Source organism: Amphiura filiformis, chromosome 5 (assembly GCF_039555335.1).
Source record: "Amphiura filiformis chromosome 5, Afil_fr2py, whole genome shotgun sequence".
NCBI classification, from domain to species: domain Eukaryota; kingdom Metazoa; phylum Echinodermata; class Ophiuroidea; order Amphilepidida; family Amphiuridae; genus Amphiura; species Amphiura filiformis.
Window position 1 is genome coordinate 25,644,633 of NC_092632.1, and position 16,595 is coordinate 25,661,227.

General features: G+C 35.0%; 1 protein-coding gene and 1 long non-coding RNA gene across 4 annotated transcripts in view; one reads left to right on the forward strand and one right to left on the reverse strand.

The window, feature by feature from the left end:
* LOC140152863 (uncharacterized) overlaps positions 1-16,595 on the forward strand; it is a 40,478-nt gene that overhangs the window by 420 nt on the left and 23,463 nt on the right. The gene's annotated exons all lie outside the window — the stretch shown is intronic.
* On the reverse strand, positions 1,540-7,946 carry LOC140151835 (uncharacterized). The gene is made up of 3 exons (XR_011858976.1): positions 7,490-7,946; positions 4,899-4,963; positions 1,540-1,636 (listed from the first exon to the last, which is right to left on the reverse strand). It is a non-coding gene; the product is annotated as an uncharacterized lncRNA (long non-coding RNA).

A 16,595-nucleotide genomic window follows, 5' to 3' on the forward strand; every position in this document is an offset into this window, starting at 1 on the left:
TTGCCACAGATTTTTGAAGGAATCGATTTCACTTTGAATTGTGCATTAATCAGGAAAACCATTAATGCAAAATAGGTCTGGTTTGGCCTATTACGATGGAACCTCAACAAAGCAAAACAGCATTCAAATCAAAAATTACTAGACCCTGTAGACCTATAATCTATGCTATTAGCCTACTGATAATTATAGTAGCAGCCCACCATAAAAACAAACCCACAAGAAATTATTTTTTCAGTGCCGAAAAGAAAAACATTTAGACAACATTGAACTGCCATGCTTAACATGAGATGATTGAGTAAAGTGTGCAGAATTTGACAGCCATTCCACTCCCGATTTCACTAGACCAGTAGATCGTAAATTACCTTTTAATTCATTGTTTATGGAGAGCTGCAAGGATGTGTACATAATTATTTAAGGTACTTTTCCTCATATTTGGCAATTTTATTCCCAAAAGAGATCTCAAAATCATTTATTTCTAGCTAAATGTTCATCGGCATCGCCGTCGGCAGGCACTCAATGTTAATTAACAGTCAACCAGTGTTGCCACTCTAAAAGGAGCCCAACATCCCGCCCAAAGTTCACTTTACAATGTGTTTCAATGGGGAAGAAATTAATGGAAAATTCCCTTTGAAGTTTTTGGGCTCGCAAAAGTAGCTCTTGGGTCTGCTTTTGGGCTTGAAATGGTAGGACAGAAAACACGCCTCTCAAGATGCCGATGAGAGCGGAAATCGATGATCTGAGGGTCTATGGAACGGCTAGAAAAATTTTGGGGCTTCAGAGCGGGCAAACAATGAATTCAGAGGGTCTAAGGAACGGCCAGCGGCTCTGAAAAAGGGGGTCGTCGCCGCGGCACATACCCGTATAGCTGGGAAATGTGAGTGCCCCCCCGGGAGTCAGCAACATTATTCTTGGCCCTGTGACACGTTAAACATTTTAACGCTTTAGTTTTAGAGGACTCTAATAGTGCCTGCATGCATAGACTCTGCTGCATGTGTGTTCGTGTTGTCCGGAAGCGCCAACAGCCCCATACTATGCTGTATGCAAAGATAGTATCAAGGTAGACTTTCCTGACTTTGGATGCTCTCACAATAATGGGTCTCTTCACGGCATTAATAGCGCCATCACAACATCCGCACACCCCAAAACATGTTCTCTTTATTTAGAAGAAGTCAAACATAATTTTCACTGCAGTAGCGGGGGAGGGGGTGGCGGCAGGGGGACAAAAAATGAAAGAGAAAATCAGGAGGGCAAAGGAAAACCAAAGAAGTAAGGACCCCCTTTTTCTACTAAAATTCGGCCCGATAATGGGCGAAAATAGTGGAAAATGCCAAATTTTTGCGCGCTACGCGCACATATCATCCCAATATAGCCGAAAGCTCGAAAACATACAGTCTCTATGTATTGTATGATGCAACTAAAAATTTTGTTTCGTCTGTGCCCCCGAAATTTTATTTTGCCACCCCTGACTAAAAAAGCTGGCCACGCCCCTGTTTCGCTGTCCTTTTTTGTTGTGTAACATTCGTTATGCGGATAACAACTTACCAAATGGAACTGTGTTTTCGTAATCCCCTCTGTCGTACTCGTTTGAATCTATCGGTGAAAGCAATTTGTATAAATATCGTAGGCGTTGAAGTACCTGTGGAATCAAAGACAAAGGAGATGACCTTAATTTTCGTTAATATATTCTCTGTAATCCAGTAAGCCCATGACTTGTGTGTGTATCCAAGGTAAATCCAAAACTTATAAAGGCTTACACGGTATCCGAATCTGTGTGTCAATGAGAACGACCGCAAAAATACTATTTTGCTGCAAGCCTTATACATGCGAATAAATTATACGTGGCAAAATTATGTAGTACAAGATGCAGTAAAAATATAAGTAAGAATTAACTCAAAGCAAAGACAAAGCATGCACGCTTTCTTCTGTTATCATGATTATTATCCAAACATTGCTCTATGCTTATTATGTTTACACTGGTATAGGATTTGACACTTGTACTTGTTTGCCAGTATCAGTATCTCAATTTTGAAGATATATTTGAATAATAAATACTTCGCCTCATAAGAATCTCAAATCTAGATGCATTAAGAAAACAATAGGCATTTGTGCTTCATCGCTAAAAGTATATTATCAAAATTACTGCAGCACTTTATTTAAATGTTTTAAAAGTATTTCATTCAAAATAATTTATCCTATCGAAAACACTCGTAATAATGTAACACGATAGCCTCTGCCCTGGTTCAAAAGCGTGTGGAAACACTTGATGGTTGGGATTGGATGCTTGCATATTGGCGCTTTTTGGTTGCTCAGAACATTTGCACCATTTTCCAATACCTTTATTTATCAGATACAATATAGGCCTAGGCAAGGCAGATTAATTATACTGAAGTCAATGAAGAAATAAACATAATTTTTCACCAGGTTCGCCGTCACAGGTAATAAAGGAGACAAGTAGAAAAAGTGATCCCCTCTGGGAATCGAACCCAGGACCTCAGGTTTACGAGACCTGTGCCTTAACCACTCGCCTACGTGAGCTTCATGATTAAGCTGGTTGAAATCCGAACCCATGAGCGGTCACTTAAAAATATCTCCTCCCCGCAAATATATAGCCCATATTAGCTAGGGCCGTAAATGCGAGAAATAAATTGCCATCCTCCCTGCGAGGAAATATAATTACATGGAAATGGATCGAAGGGAATTATATAAATAAACATAATTTTTTTTCACCATTTTCGCCGTCGCAAGTAATAAAGGAGACAAGTAGAAAAAGTGATCCCGCCTGGTAATCGAACCCTGGACCTCAGCCCCCGTGGCCGAGTGGTTAAGGCACATGTCTCGTAAACCTGAGGTCCTGGGTTCGATTCCCAGACGGGATCACTTTTTCTACTTGTCTCCTTTATTACTTGCGACGGCGAACCTGGTGAAAAATTATATTTATTTATGTAATTCCCGTCGATCATGCCACTGATTTTTTCAGTGAAGAAAGTCCAGTTTTAGATGCCGGGGTAACCAGAAAACACTTAAAGTCATAATGTACGATCTTATATGAATTTGGTTAATTTTTTTCAAACCTAATTTTTTGGCATATTTGTAATGTTTACACATGTCACAACTTGCACCTAAAGGGAATCAGCCAAATTTGTTGTGTTTGTAGGTAAAGAGAGCAAAGTTCGACATAAAGTCATAATTCAAGAAATTATGACAGTAGCCGTGTTCAGACGGGCTTAGGGGTAAGTTCGTGTTAAGCTAACACGAAGCTACCTGTGTTAGCGACCGTCTGAACAAGTATCGTGTTAACTACCTCGAAGCTTAACACGGAAGATTTACCACAGAGAAATCTCTGTGGTAGCGCGCTAACACGAAGCGATCGTTCCGTGTTAGTGCCCGTATGAACAAGATTCTGGGGTAAGTTTGACCTTATGGATACAACACTTACAATTTCGCAGTATTTTAAATTTCTTTAGCATAAATTCACAATAATTTATTTCCGTTTCTCACCGAGAATGAACATGATGAAAAAAGCACCACAAAAACGAAAAAAAACCCAAACAAACAAAATAAAAAACCTAACCAAACAAAACATTAAACTGGTCAAAAGAAGAAACGGAAGAGCTGATATTAGTGTCTTGAAAGACAAAAAAATTGATTGGAGAAGAAAATAACAGCTAAAAACATGTGTAATTGCCCTGAAACTAAGAGACATCGGCTTCCACAGTGACTTGCAGTATAGCAAACGGCCCTAAAACTTCCAGGAAATTCCTATATTTACCACGAAGTAAAGACCGAGCCGTGCAGCTAACACTGAGTGCTTAGAGTTAAAGACCACGAGGAAGGACCGTGTGGACAAGTATCCGTGTTAAGTCATGACCTTGCACTACCTCCGTATTACGGTATTAAACACGGAGGTAAGCTCCCGTGTGATCATGCCTTTTATGGCCAAAATAACAAGCAGTGTTTCTTTCACGTTACCTCGTTATTTCAGCTCAAAATGGACACTGGACAGAAACCATTCCCGATGATTATTACTAGTATTATTTAAGGGCTGGGGTATGAACGTTTGGACAGTATTTATTTTGGGACATTAGAGCACATCAGACATATCGAATTGCATTCTGAATACGAAGAATGTCATTCTGATATCAAATAATTTTGATTTTTGAAATTCGCAATTTAGGCCTAATACACATTTTATGGCAAATCATTAAAATTGATATTTTTGATATTTAACAGTACTTGAAGTAAACTTTATAAATCTGATGATTTATACTTAAAGTGTATGTAGGTGGGATGAAAAGCCGACGATCAATTGAAAATTTTGACCTTTGGATATGGATTTTTTTTCCCAAAACACCAAAAAAAAATTAGGTCTTTTTGGGAAAAAAATCCATATCTTCAATATGAAAGGTCAAAATTTTCAATTGACCGTCGGCGTTTCCTCCCTGCTACATACACTTTAAGAATATATTATTAGATTGATATAATTTACTTCGAGGACTGTTATAATATATCAAAAATTTGACAAATATCAATTTTTATAATTTGTCATAAAATTTGTATTATATTGTGATTTTAAAAAATGAAAATTATTTGATATCAGAAAGACATGCTTCGTATTCAGAATGCAATTCGATAGGTCTGAGGTGCTCTCATGTCCCACAAAAAATACTGTCGAAACGCAATAAACGCTCATTTTGGATCCCTTAAGCATTTTGAGTATATAATGACAAATTTAAAATTTGAAGGAAATCGTACATTAAGCCTTTAAGAGTATATAAGTGCAGAACTGTAATATCACTCTCGATAGATCAATCCTTTTGAAGTAATATATAGAAATACAGGTTTTTTTCTCACGTTTTACTACTAAACTTTGATCAATGTAGGCCTACTATAGCAATTACCTGAGCCGTATCATGTCTGTAGCCGCTTCTCGTTTTAGCCTGGCCGAATCCAGATTGACATAAACCTGAAAAGAAACAAATAAATAAACTGAAATAAATAAGAAATCAATTTCTTCAAATGAATATTTCTTGCTTCTTCGTTTTAGGGCATGGTGGAATAGATATCCATACATACCGAAACATAAATCAAATGTTCAGCTATTTATTGATATTGCACGTATTATGCCATTTCATTTCATTTCACATGCATCAATTTCCCAAAAGCACCGATAAAAAGTTATCAAAACTTTTAAAGTACGGAAAATCCACGTAACATTGCCTAATTGCATAAATTCAAAACGACCGCTTAAATTATGCAGGGTGAAATTTAGGCTCTGTGCCGGGCTGTGTTCGACTTGGATTTCCGGGACTTTTGAAAATGTTTTTGTGAGCTTTTGGGAGGTTGATGCAAATGAAATAAATTCCTTACAAATAGTGGCGGCGCTGGTGGCGGCCCAGGAGTGGTGGCTTAACTCAGATTTTCCTGTTATTAGACTGGACTACACTACATGTAAGATGTGCGGCTGGGCCTAATACAGAAATATACTAAATTGTTGATTATTTTGTTCAAAATTACATGAATTACGTTTCCAGCTTTCGAGAAAAAAAATTCTATCTCTGAACCATTTTTTTGTTGCAAAAATGCATCAAAATGATGCCAAAAAGGCTGATAATGCTACCCAACCCAAATTTTTCATTAATATGTTCACTATCGTATCGTCGAAGTGAAATAAAGCTTTTATACGTGACATTTGAAACTGCATAATTATCATATTCATGTCATAGTGATACAATCTCGTCGTTGGCTTTTGACATGAATTTACGTCGTTTGCAATAGTGAAATTTCAATCAGGTTAACCTTTCTTAGATTTGAATAATTCTTGATAGCATCATTCATTTACGTATTTCTTGTTAATCATATTATTATTGGAAGGCAATTCCTCTAAACAACATTATCATTATCAGTAGTACGTTGTCAGTTGATGAAAAGCACATCAAATGAAATTATTTTACTGACGCTTTATGTCGCCATATCAGGGAAGTGGGCCTCCTCCCACTTCACTACATTCAATTGTGCTTATTAACAACTATTGTATAAGTTAGTAATATTACTTTCCATAATTAAACAAATCTCTTTTAAAAATTACATTTAAATTATATTTCAATGTAGGCCTACTTGTGGGTGGTATCAAGCTGCTGAAATCAGGACAGTGTCATGAATAGTAATTTAAAAAAAAATATGATAGATACATTTTTCTATTTTTCTATAGGTACCTTTAATTTGATATAAATGTCATCACAGTGTGACATTAAAAAAACCAGTTTATGTTGAAAACATTTGGTATACCTTAAAAAACAATAAAGAACATAAGATTTGATTTGTAAATCAGCTCTTAATTCAAAATCAACCAACTTTTGCGACATTGTTCTAATAAACTGACCGATTGAAATATATCAATCTCTTAACTTTGACGATAGGATGATTACTCTAAACACTAAAACAGATTGAAAAATAGATTAAACTGTATTTTTATTGACCCACCATACTCTTTTTGTAAAGTGATTTCATCATCCAACCAAGTGCTATCCCAGTAAAACACAAAAACGTTTTAAAAACGTTTTAAATAAGTTATATTTTGGCTTTTGGTTTAGGTAAAAACGTTTTAATAACATTAAAATGTCGGGTTATATAAAGGTCATGATAACGTTTTAAAACGTTTTGTATGAAAAACACACTACAACAATATTTTTAAATGTTTTCAAAAAATGTTATTGTAAACTATTTTTGCAAACATTTTTGCCAAATATTGTGTCAATACTTAAATAACATTATGTTAAAATATTTGAACCCAGCAAACACAGAAATGTTCTTAAAATGTTTTTTCAAAACATTTTAATAACATTTAAATGTCGGGTTATATAAAAGTCATGAAAACGTTTTTAAAACGTTATTGGAAATATTTTGGGCAAACATTTTTCGCAAAATATTTTTTCAACCACAAAATAACATTCTGTTTAGAATGTTTTGTATCACGTTTTCAAGAATGTTTTTGGAATGTTATTAAAACGTTTTTATACCCTTTATATAACCCGACATTTAAACGTTTTCTGTAAAACATTTTTGTTTGCTGAGCAGTAGATTATCAAAAATGTTTTTAAGGTTATGAAAACGTTTTATGCTCTTAATATACCCTTTATATAACCCGACATTTAAACGTTTTCTGACAACCTTTTATAACCTTTTGCGAATGATGTCGAAAACGTTTTGTGTTTGCTGGGGCTATACTCCTAATGTATACTCATTTATGGCATGTGTTGCATATGCATTGGTTTAGTGGAATAAGATTTCAAACTTTGTCAGAATTAATATTTTCCATCTGAAAGAAAGAAAGAAAGAAAGAAAGAAAGAAAGAAAGAAAGAAAGAAAGAAAGAAAGAAAGAAAGAAAGAAAGAAAAAAAGAAAGAAAGAAAGAAAGAAAGAAAGAAAGAAAAGAACAGAAAGTATAGAATACAATACAAGTTTTAAAAAAACTACTGTTCAGTTGACTTACCTAGTTCGAATTGAAGATATAAGATGACAGTAGAGTAAAGGAAGACGACGTAATTACAGTACAAATTCATTGTAATATATAAGTGCAATCCACAAACTATATATGTGTGTAAAAAAACTTGATAATGTTCCCGTTTTTGAAACTGGCGCGAAAGTGCTCACAGATTGATGAATGAAACTCAAGTGTTACTACGTGATTCCGTCAATGAAGTTTTATCAAGATGCTGAGAAATTAAGCCACACCCCGACACGCCCACGATGTCAATATCATGAATATCGTAAACGACGTCAAGGTTTTCCTTCTAAAATATGTTACAGTATAAGATGAGAGCTGCCAAGATCGTGCCGATATTTGATACGACTTATAAGGAAAACCGCCGTTTTAATATTATTACAAAATTTTGGTGCGATAAATATTCAAGAAGTCATTATAATTATCATGTGTATGGAGAGGGCACAATGCATGACGGGAAGAGTTTTGACTCTGACTGTATTATTGATTCTGTTTCAAAAACGTTTTCATGGATAATGAATACATTTCGCGTTAGACAAAAATCCTAATGAATTGGACATATAACGCTTAACGCAGTGATTTATAGTGCGCTACGCACAGGCATAACGCCTAGACGTTGATCCACAAGCCTCAGCACACTTTACAGATGAGCTCAGATGGAGTAGAAGAGAGATGAGCTCAGATGGAGTAGAAGAGAAAGAGATAAGAAAATAAAGATGGTTAAGATGAAGATAGAAGACGATAAAAGAAGATAGAAGAAGAAGAAGAATATTTTTACAATCAATGGATTTCACCACCTCACCCCATCCCTACCCTTGACGTTTGAGGTGTTAGGTCAGTGACGCTTTGTTAAAATGAGTGCTTTTTGATATATTGTCCTACACATAACCAGTGCCCCAACAATTTGGTGGTAATTCCGAGCGTTTTAGATCACCAAACGAAGAACATCTCTATGAGCTATGGGCTTGCAACCCCACTCCCCTCCAGACGAAGGTTAAAGACGAACATAATATATGCCCCCCCCCCAACTTAACACAAAATTTGACAACCATGAGAGTTACCAAATTGCGCAGAAAAGGGGTTATTTTTTTACCAGTAGCAAGGACCGCGAAATTGGCAAAATAGGGGGTATTTGATTTGCACTGTCCGTGCATGAAATTTGACAGTGAAATCAGCAAAATAGGGGTATTTATTTTGCACTGTCCGCGAAATTTGGATAAAAGGGGTACTTGAGAAAATCCAGAAATTTTATGTCAATATTTAGTGTCAATGATAAGGGGTGTTTGAAATTCTAATCATTGAAAAAAGGTGTTTGAAATTCTGGTCATTAAAAACTACAAAAAAGGGGTTGTTTTTGGCCAAATTTTGTCCTCGATTTTGCACGAAAAAGGGGGGTAAATTTGATGAAAATCATTGCAAAGGGGGTCTTTGAAAGATGTGGTAACTCTCATCATGGTTGTCAACTTTTGTGTTGAGTTGGGGCCGGGAATAAATGGCTTTCTTGCTCTCACACATTTCATGCATAGTGTTGCACAGGCCGGGTGCACAGGGATTACATTTTCGCTGATATCAGTTTCTGTGGGCAGTTTTGGCTATAGCCTAATTTATTATGACTATACAATCATAAGGTGCCCCGTATTGTTAGAATTGTTAGGATTATTTTGGTGCCAAAATCCTGTTTTAACAAAAAATGCACTCTATAGGGCCATTTTGGCTCTAACCCCTATATGTATCGATCAACATGATCAATAGAAAACAAAATCATCGTTGTCACAGACCAAGATCACCGCGCTGTGATAAGGCCAGGTGACTTCATCTAAATTCTTTTTCCAGATCTTATTTCATCTTGTGATGCTAATTCACAGCGATGAGCGAGCATGATATTGGTATTGAAGGACGACTTGATACTATTGCACGTTTTGTGGAAAATAACAGTAGGACATTTCCGTTACTCTTTTGTTTACAAACGATCAAAACACTGTCAAAAGTGAAAGTGTACGTAACACCAGCAGTAGGGCAGAGACCCTTTTGTAGGCTTTCGAAGGCAAAGTAAATTGACATCTATACAAGCCACAAGCAAAACAATAGATAAACAACCCTAAAACATTAGGGTGTCCCTGTAAGCTCCTGAAAGAACTGAATCGTCGGAGACTTTTTTTTCGGGGTATTTTAATGCCTAAACCAAACATAATTAAAATAATTGATGCTATCACTTACTTTTGAATTTTAACAATTGACCGCTCCGTTCTTGAAATATATCATAATTTATATGTTAAAATCCAAAAAAATAAGTTTCCGATGATCCATGCATACAGTCCTTTCGTGGACACCCTGTATATCTCGATGATTTTCAAAAACAAGTCTTTACTATTATACTACATGTAGTTCGACCTTTTAAATATATAACGGACGTTGCCATAGATACTGAACTGATTCCTGAATATATTTCAGCGTGAAGATGGAAAGATTAGTAATACGGTATTGCTGAAGATGAAGATCTAGAGAAAGGATTGGACGCAGCTGAGCTCAGCTTGAGTAGAATTAGAGAGCGAGAAAAGAGATGAAGAAGAAAAGAAGAACTTTTCTCATCTGATCTTATCGTATCTTATTTTATCTCATCTTTATCTTGTATCTTATTTTATCTTATCTTATCTTATCTTATCTTATCTTATCTTATCTTATCTTATCTTATCTTATCTTATCTTATCTTATCTTATCTATCTCATCTCATCTCATCTCATCTCATCTTACCGGTATCTTATCTTATACCACAGGTTCGCATCATTGATTGGTACGTGAAATAAATGAAAAACACTAGTTCACTAAATAATCGTCACACGAATGCAGCGTCGGGCTGTTGAGATTACAAAATATACTTAATAACATCTTGTTATTTTCTTTAGAAATGTTTTCATATCAAAATGTTTTAAATATATAAAGGTCGCTGACCCCTACTTTGGGTTGCCAGTCTGCTGATGAAAGTCGAAATGTCGACTGAAAATTCCAGATACGTAAAAATGTTTGTGATTGGTCCGTCGCTCACTTTCCTCCTTTGATTGTTTAAACCACTGAAACTGAACTATATTTAAAATATACCTGTAAATTTTGGAACGCGACCATTTATAACCAGATCATTTCTTTTTATTGCCATTGTAGGCCTAAATGTTGTTAAATACTATTACTGTTTGAATGCTCTTTTACGTTCTTTCTATAATGTTGACGCCTGAAGTTGAAATATTAACAAAGCGTTCTCAATCACTTCTCAGGATGATTACGTCACTACAATCTCATTGTGCAAGGTGAAGGTGTAACATTCATCCAACGTGGAATACGTGCTCGAGATTCTCACTTGGAATTTTGCGGTTAATTTTCTGTTTTGATTATTCCGTAATTAAAGATGATAAAAACTTCCTTTGTTCTACGTGACGAAGCTGACTTGACCAATGTCTTTGATCTCGTCGATATGCGTCTGCGTTTGACCAGTTTTGGGTGTGTGGTTTTTTTTTTTTAGTTTTAGTTTGTATTTTTCTTCAATACGGGCCACGAAGCTGAAAACACATGATTAAAGTGGAGGATATTTTAATATCAATTTCGTAACCTGTCACATTAAGCTGAATAAAGTATGCAATTTCTACGGGTTTTATAATTTTAAACTAAATTCCATTTAATAAATGAATAAATATAGCCTAAAGAAATTAATTTTATTTTGGTACTGATTGGTTCAAAAGTGAAATAAGGATGTAATGTGGTGAAATAAACTTGTCCAAAATGGGGTAAATTTGCAAAATTTTGCTCCTATGAATTTGCAAAATTCACCTTCATTTGAGGCTTAAATAGTCCTGAATTGAATTTGTTTTGTACTCATCCCAAATGTCCTAGTAACATCCAAACAAAATATGCTTCTCCCTAAATAGGTTCCGCCGTCGTAGACAAAATACGTGACAAGAAAAACTATTGAAAACCAAAACAGATTTCTCTCAAAATCATCAAAGTGAAATGAAATTGCCAACCAAAACAGATTTCTTTCAAAATCATCAAAGCAAAGTATACTTTGATCAAAGTGAAATGAAAATTGAAATTTTGAGGTCATGAAACAATGAACTTGAAAGATTATTGGAACCAAAATAGTGCTTTGAAAGAGGATTGCGCCAGTTTCAAGCAATTATTAGAACAACAGCTATTCCACTGGAGAGCGAAGGAATATATCGATGTATTTCTTCAATCAGAAGGGATTTATGAAATATCGGCATAAAAGTGGCTATAAAACCCCTTTTTAAATTCCAGCAAGGATGTCCTTGCGGGTTTCCTGTCCCTGAATTTTTCTTACTAAAACTGCAGGATGTCAAAGATTTAAAAACTTAAACATGAAAAATGTAAATTGCGAAATGTCACATTCTATGCGCATTACATCATGGATGCATCCAGATGCTGGAGAAATTGCACGTTTTCAAATGGAGCATTTACGTAAAGATACTATCTTTGATTTACGTCAGCATAGGGTATTAAATTGACCTGATAAATTTGATTTTAAAATCAATATTTGCAATTCATTATTATTAACTTTGAATGTTGACTTAACTTTTAAGCTAAAAAGCCATACGCTTAAGGGATCTAAAATGAGCGTTTATTGCGTTTCGACAGTATTTTTTGTGGGACATGAGAGCACCTCACACCTATCGAATTGCATTCTGAATACGAAGCATGTCTTTCTGATATGAAATAATTTTCATTTTTGAAAATCACAATATAATACAAATTTTATGACAAATTATAAAATTTGATATTTTTCAAATTTTGATATATAACAGTCCTCGAAGTAAATTATATAAATCTAATGATATATTTTAAAGTGTATGTAGTAGGAGGAAAAGCCGACAGTCAATTGAAAATTTTGACCTTTCATATTGAAGATATGGATTTTTTCCCAAAAAGACCTTATTTTTGTTTGGTGTTTTGGGAAAAAAATCCATATCTTCAATACGAAAGGTCAAAATTTTCAATTGATCGTCGGCTTTTATCCCACCTACATACGCTTAAGTATAAATCATCAGATTTATAAAGTTTACTTCAAGTACTGTTAAATATCAAAAATATCAATTTTAATGATTTGCCATAAAATGTGTATTAAATTGCGAATTTCAAAAATCAAAATTATTTGATATCAGAATGACATTCTTCGTATTCAGAATGCAATTCGATATGTCTGATGTGCTCTAATGTCCCAAAATAAATACTGTCCAAACGTTCATACCCCAGCCCTTAAAAGGTTAACATGGTAAAAGCCGGGGGTAAAAGTAGAACGGTAGAACCTAAAAAGGTACATTTGTACCTGAGCTGCCATGCCATAGATCCGGCATAGCCTTAAATGATTGTACGAAGAACCAGAGAGGAATTTTGACAGGCAAGAACCACTATGAGGTTTCTTTCATTTTCAAGAACTAATAGGTTCTACATAGAGGACAGCTAATAACCAATTAATTGTATTCTATAGAGTGTGTGGCATTACATTTTCGTAAAAACCAGATCCCGGTTTACCCCGGTTATGATGCTAAAGCTATAATGTGGAATGACGAATATACGTTTGTTGAATTTGGATGTTGATAGCATATAGGCCTACCCCTCAAGCGCGATCTTATTAGAGATTTTAAAAACTTGTTTGAAAATTGATCAACACGTTTTGTCATCTTAAAGACGCGTATAGCGTATATTTGAAAGAAAATCTTTTGCAAATGTCTAAAGCTGAAAAAATGTTTTAATATCAAACTCTTGAACATTCACACGTTTTCTGATAACCTTTGTGCGCCAATTTGAGAATTCGACGAAAACATTATGTGTTTTCTCATGGGGTGATGTTGTGATGTTGCATATACACTTGCGTATGTTTCAATAAATATCCACGAAAAAAAGATCATCCAAAATTTCAGCTGATGCTGATAACAGTGCCCCATATGCCACTGTATTGTGATTTCCGACTGTCGACAGGACCAGCAGGGAGAAAATCCCAACCTTTTTGGAGTAAGTTAATTGGGGTGACGATATTGTGCATTACAAAGTAATGTTAATAATACCATATCATATTCAACATAAAATTTAGCGATTGTTTTTATTGCAATTGCATTTCTTCAAATTCCATCTCAAATATCATTAATTAATTAATGAACCTGTTTCGTCATTTACAAAGTAACAGTTGAAGGTTAGGGTATGACCCGCGAAAGGATAAAAACAAAAGGCCACACAAAATGTTTAAATGTCATCGCATTTACCATGACCCTACCACCCTGACCACCAATTAGATCAAGGTTTTGCTGAGTTTGAAACAAGTAATGTTTAATGACAGAAATGAAAATACGCCCGATACGCTACACTGATTGGCCAATGTGTATGTAAATGACAAGACTGCCACGCCCTATATCCACATCTAAGTAAGTTTCATAATTTGGAAGATTTGGTTTCACCACTTAGCACAATGACCATTACGGTTATGCTCCCCGGAAAGACCCCCCTTTTTGGATTTCGCAGCTCCGAAAGACCCCCTTTATTTGACCAAAATAGAGCTCGGAAAGATACTTGCTTTTGATCATTTCAACTCTAAAAGACCCAAAAATTGCTCATTTCTCATATTTCTGTGTGTTTTTTCAGGCGATTTTCAACCAAAAAGAAAAAGCCAAGAAAGACCCTTGCACATGCTTGATTTTGACTGTTTGCAGCTCCAAAAGTCTCCATTTTACTTGTTCGCAGCCCGGTTCGCAGCTCCAAAAGACCCCCTTACCGGTACACCATCAGCTTCCAAAGACCGGACCCGCGACCTCACCATCCTCGGAGTGACCAATAATTTTGTATTATGTTCCACTAGTCTTTGTCATGTCAGAAAACATACCTAAAGTGCGTTAACGTTTGTCACGTTTCCGACCATAAACCAAAGGTTGCATTCTCGCAGATATGGCAAACTTATTAACTTATCCTTTTGGATTCCTTTAATATGACCAGGCGAGTAATTTGGTATACTTTTTAATAAAAGAATTGGGATGATTTATAAGTTTGACCCCTGTTTGACCTTAATTGACCCCTACCAAAAATGTCTGACACTTTGAAGAAGGCAGCCCAAGCCAAAACCTTTAGGCATGCCAAAAACACTTTCGAACCTTTGTTCCAAGATTTGGTCAAGAAACATTAGCGCTGTTGCTCTACTACACCGAAGTACCTAAATACATTGTGTTTCTCAAATGGATTTACTCTCCACAATTCGAAACCTACAATTGTATTTTGTTTTGCATAATTTCTTCCACGCGTGTCTTTGTTACTTAAAAGATATGGTGGAAATCCTGCACCCTATGGCCTCCAATACATTTATGAATTAATGACATTTATTAATATTCAGAAAACATTTTCAAAATATTTAGTAAATTTCCACCTTACGCTATTCGTGAACTATGCTTTGTAGGCCGGGTTTGTAGGCTACATTTATCATGATTAATATAGTTGTGTAAGTTTCACCCTTTTGCCCAATCAATGACCGCACCCCACAAAGTTCTGAAGAGTGAAGGACCTGAGAACAGTAAAACTATGAAGGACATATTATTACAACATTGTAAAGAACCTTTAAAGTGTTATCATGTCACATTCTTAAGTTATGTTTGTCAACACAAACTTTGCTGTAGGCTTAAAACTATCTGCTTGGGAAACCTTTTCTTGGCACCATACCAAAACGCTACTGACCACCCTCTACTATTGATAGCCATGCAAGTCGATTGATACATGTCAAAATCACCATATTTATTTATTTATTTATTTATTTATTCATTTGGAAAACGCTTTTATAACAGCGGCACCCACCGTCTTGGTGGTGCATCCATATAAACAAAAGTTAACAAGAATTAAAAGATGATACTGAAAGTATTTACAAAAGCTAACAATAGGTATGTCACAGTGGCTGCACAATAATTCTGCTACACTGTGCATGCAAGCATAACAGTGAATTGAAAAGGGCGCGCTTCAAATTTGGCCAATTTTAGAAAACATCCATGTCGATAAATGAATTTCTTGATATGCTTCTTTTATCCAAATTGTTTGAATTTTTAATATATGGTGTGTGAAGCCTTCCCGAGGCTACCATCGGGTCCCCCAAAATTAAAAATTGTTTTGTTTAAGAACTACTGCCTGTTTTTATGGATTTTTGAAGATCGCTCATAAATCAGTAAATATAGGCCTACTGAAGTAAAGGAACTACCACCATTTAGCTGAAATACCAATCTTTCTTAGCATGTAAATTAATTCCGTCGACAATAAATGAAACACTTCCCTAAAACCAGTTGAAGCAAAACATTAATCAATGTTTTTTTTTAGGGAGTAATTTTCCAAACCACAATAGCTCTAAGCCATTGTGTGTGTCCAAGGCCATACTATTTTTGTATACGCGGTACAGAAAAAATTGCTGTTCATTTTACCGATTATCCTCCCATGTTAATCCAGATGACAAAATGTTAATTTAAAGTCTCATTGCAACTGAATTTTAATTTTTACTTTTCGGACTTGGCTTTGAGTAATGGTGACACATACCATGTTTACAGTAAAAATGAAAATTATATTCCAGACACCGTCAAAATGTCAAACTTTTAATTTTTTTGTATTGTTTTTAAATAATTAACTGCAGTTCATTTATTCAACCTCATAACAGGATCATACTTAAAAGATTTATGATGAATGAACAGACGTTCATTAAATATTGAAAAAAACCCAAAATTACTCATGCCTAATTTGCATAATAATATCATAAATACATAATTAGCTGTAATTACCTAATTTGCATAATTAATTACTTTTTGTGTATTTTTTGTCATCAATTGAAAGAACTTTGTATACATATGTGTAAAAAAAAACCGCACCTTTATATCATGTACGGTTTTCTATTGGCATCAATTTTGCATATTAATAAGCTGAACTTAGTCATTTTTTGAGATTTAATTTGTCTGCAGATTGGCCGAAATGGCTAAAATAGTATATTTGATTAATTTATTATAATTATTCAATGATGGATTTTTTATTTTTGTTTTCTGTAACGAAGTCAGGAAAGATAGGCATTTAACATGTGCTATTT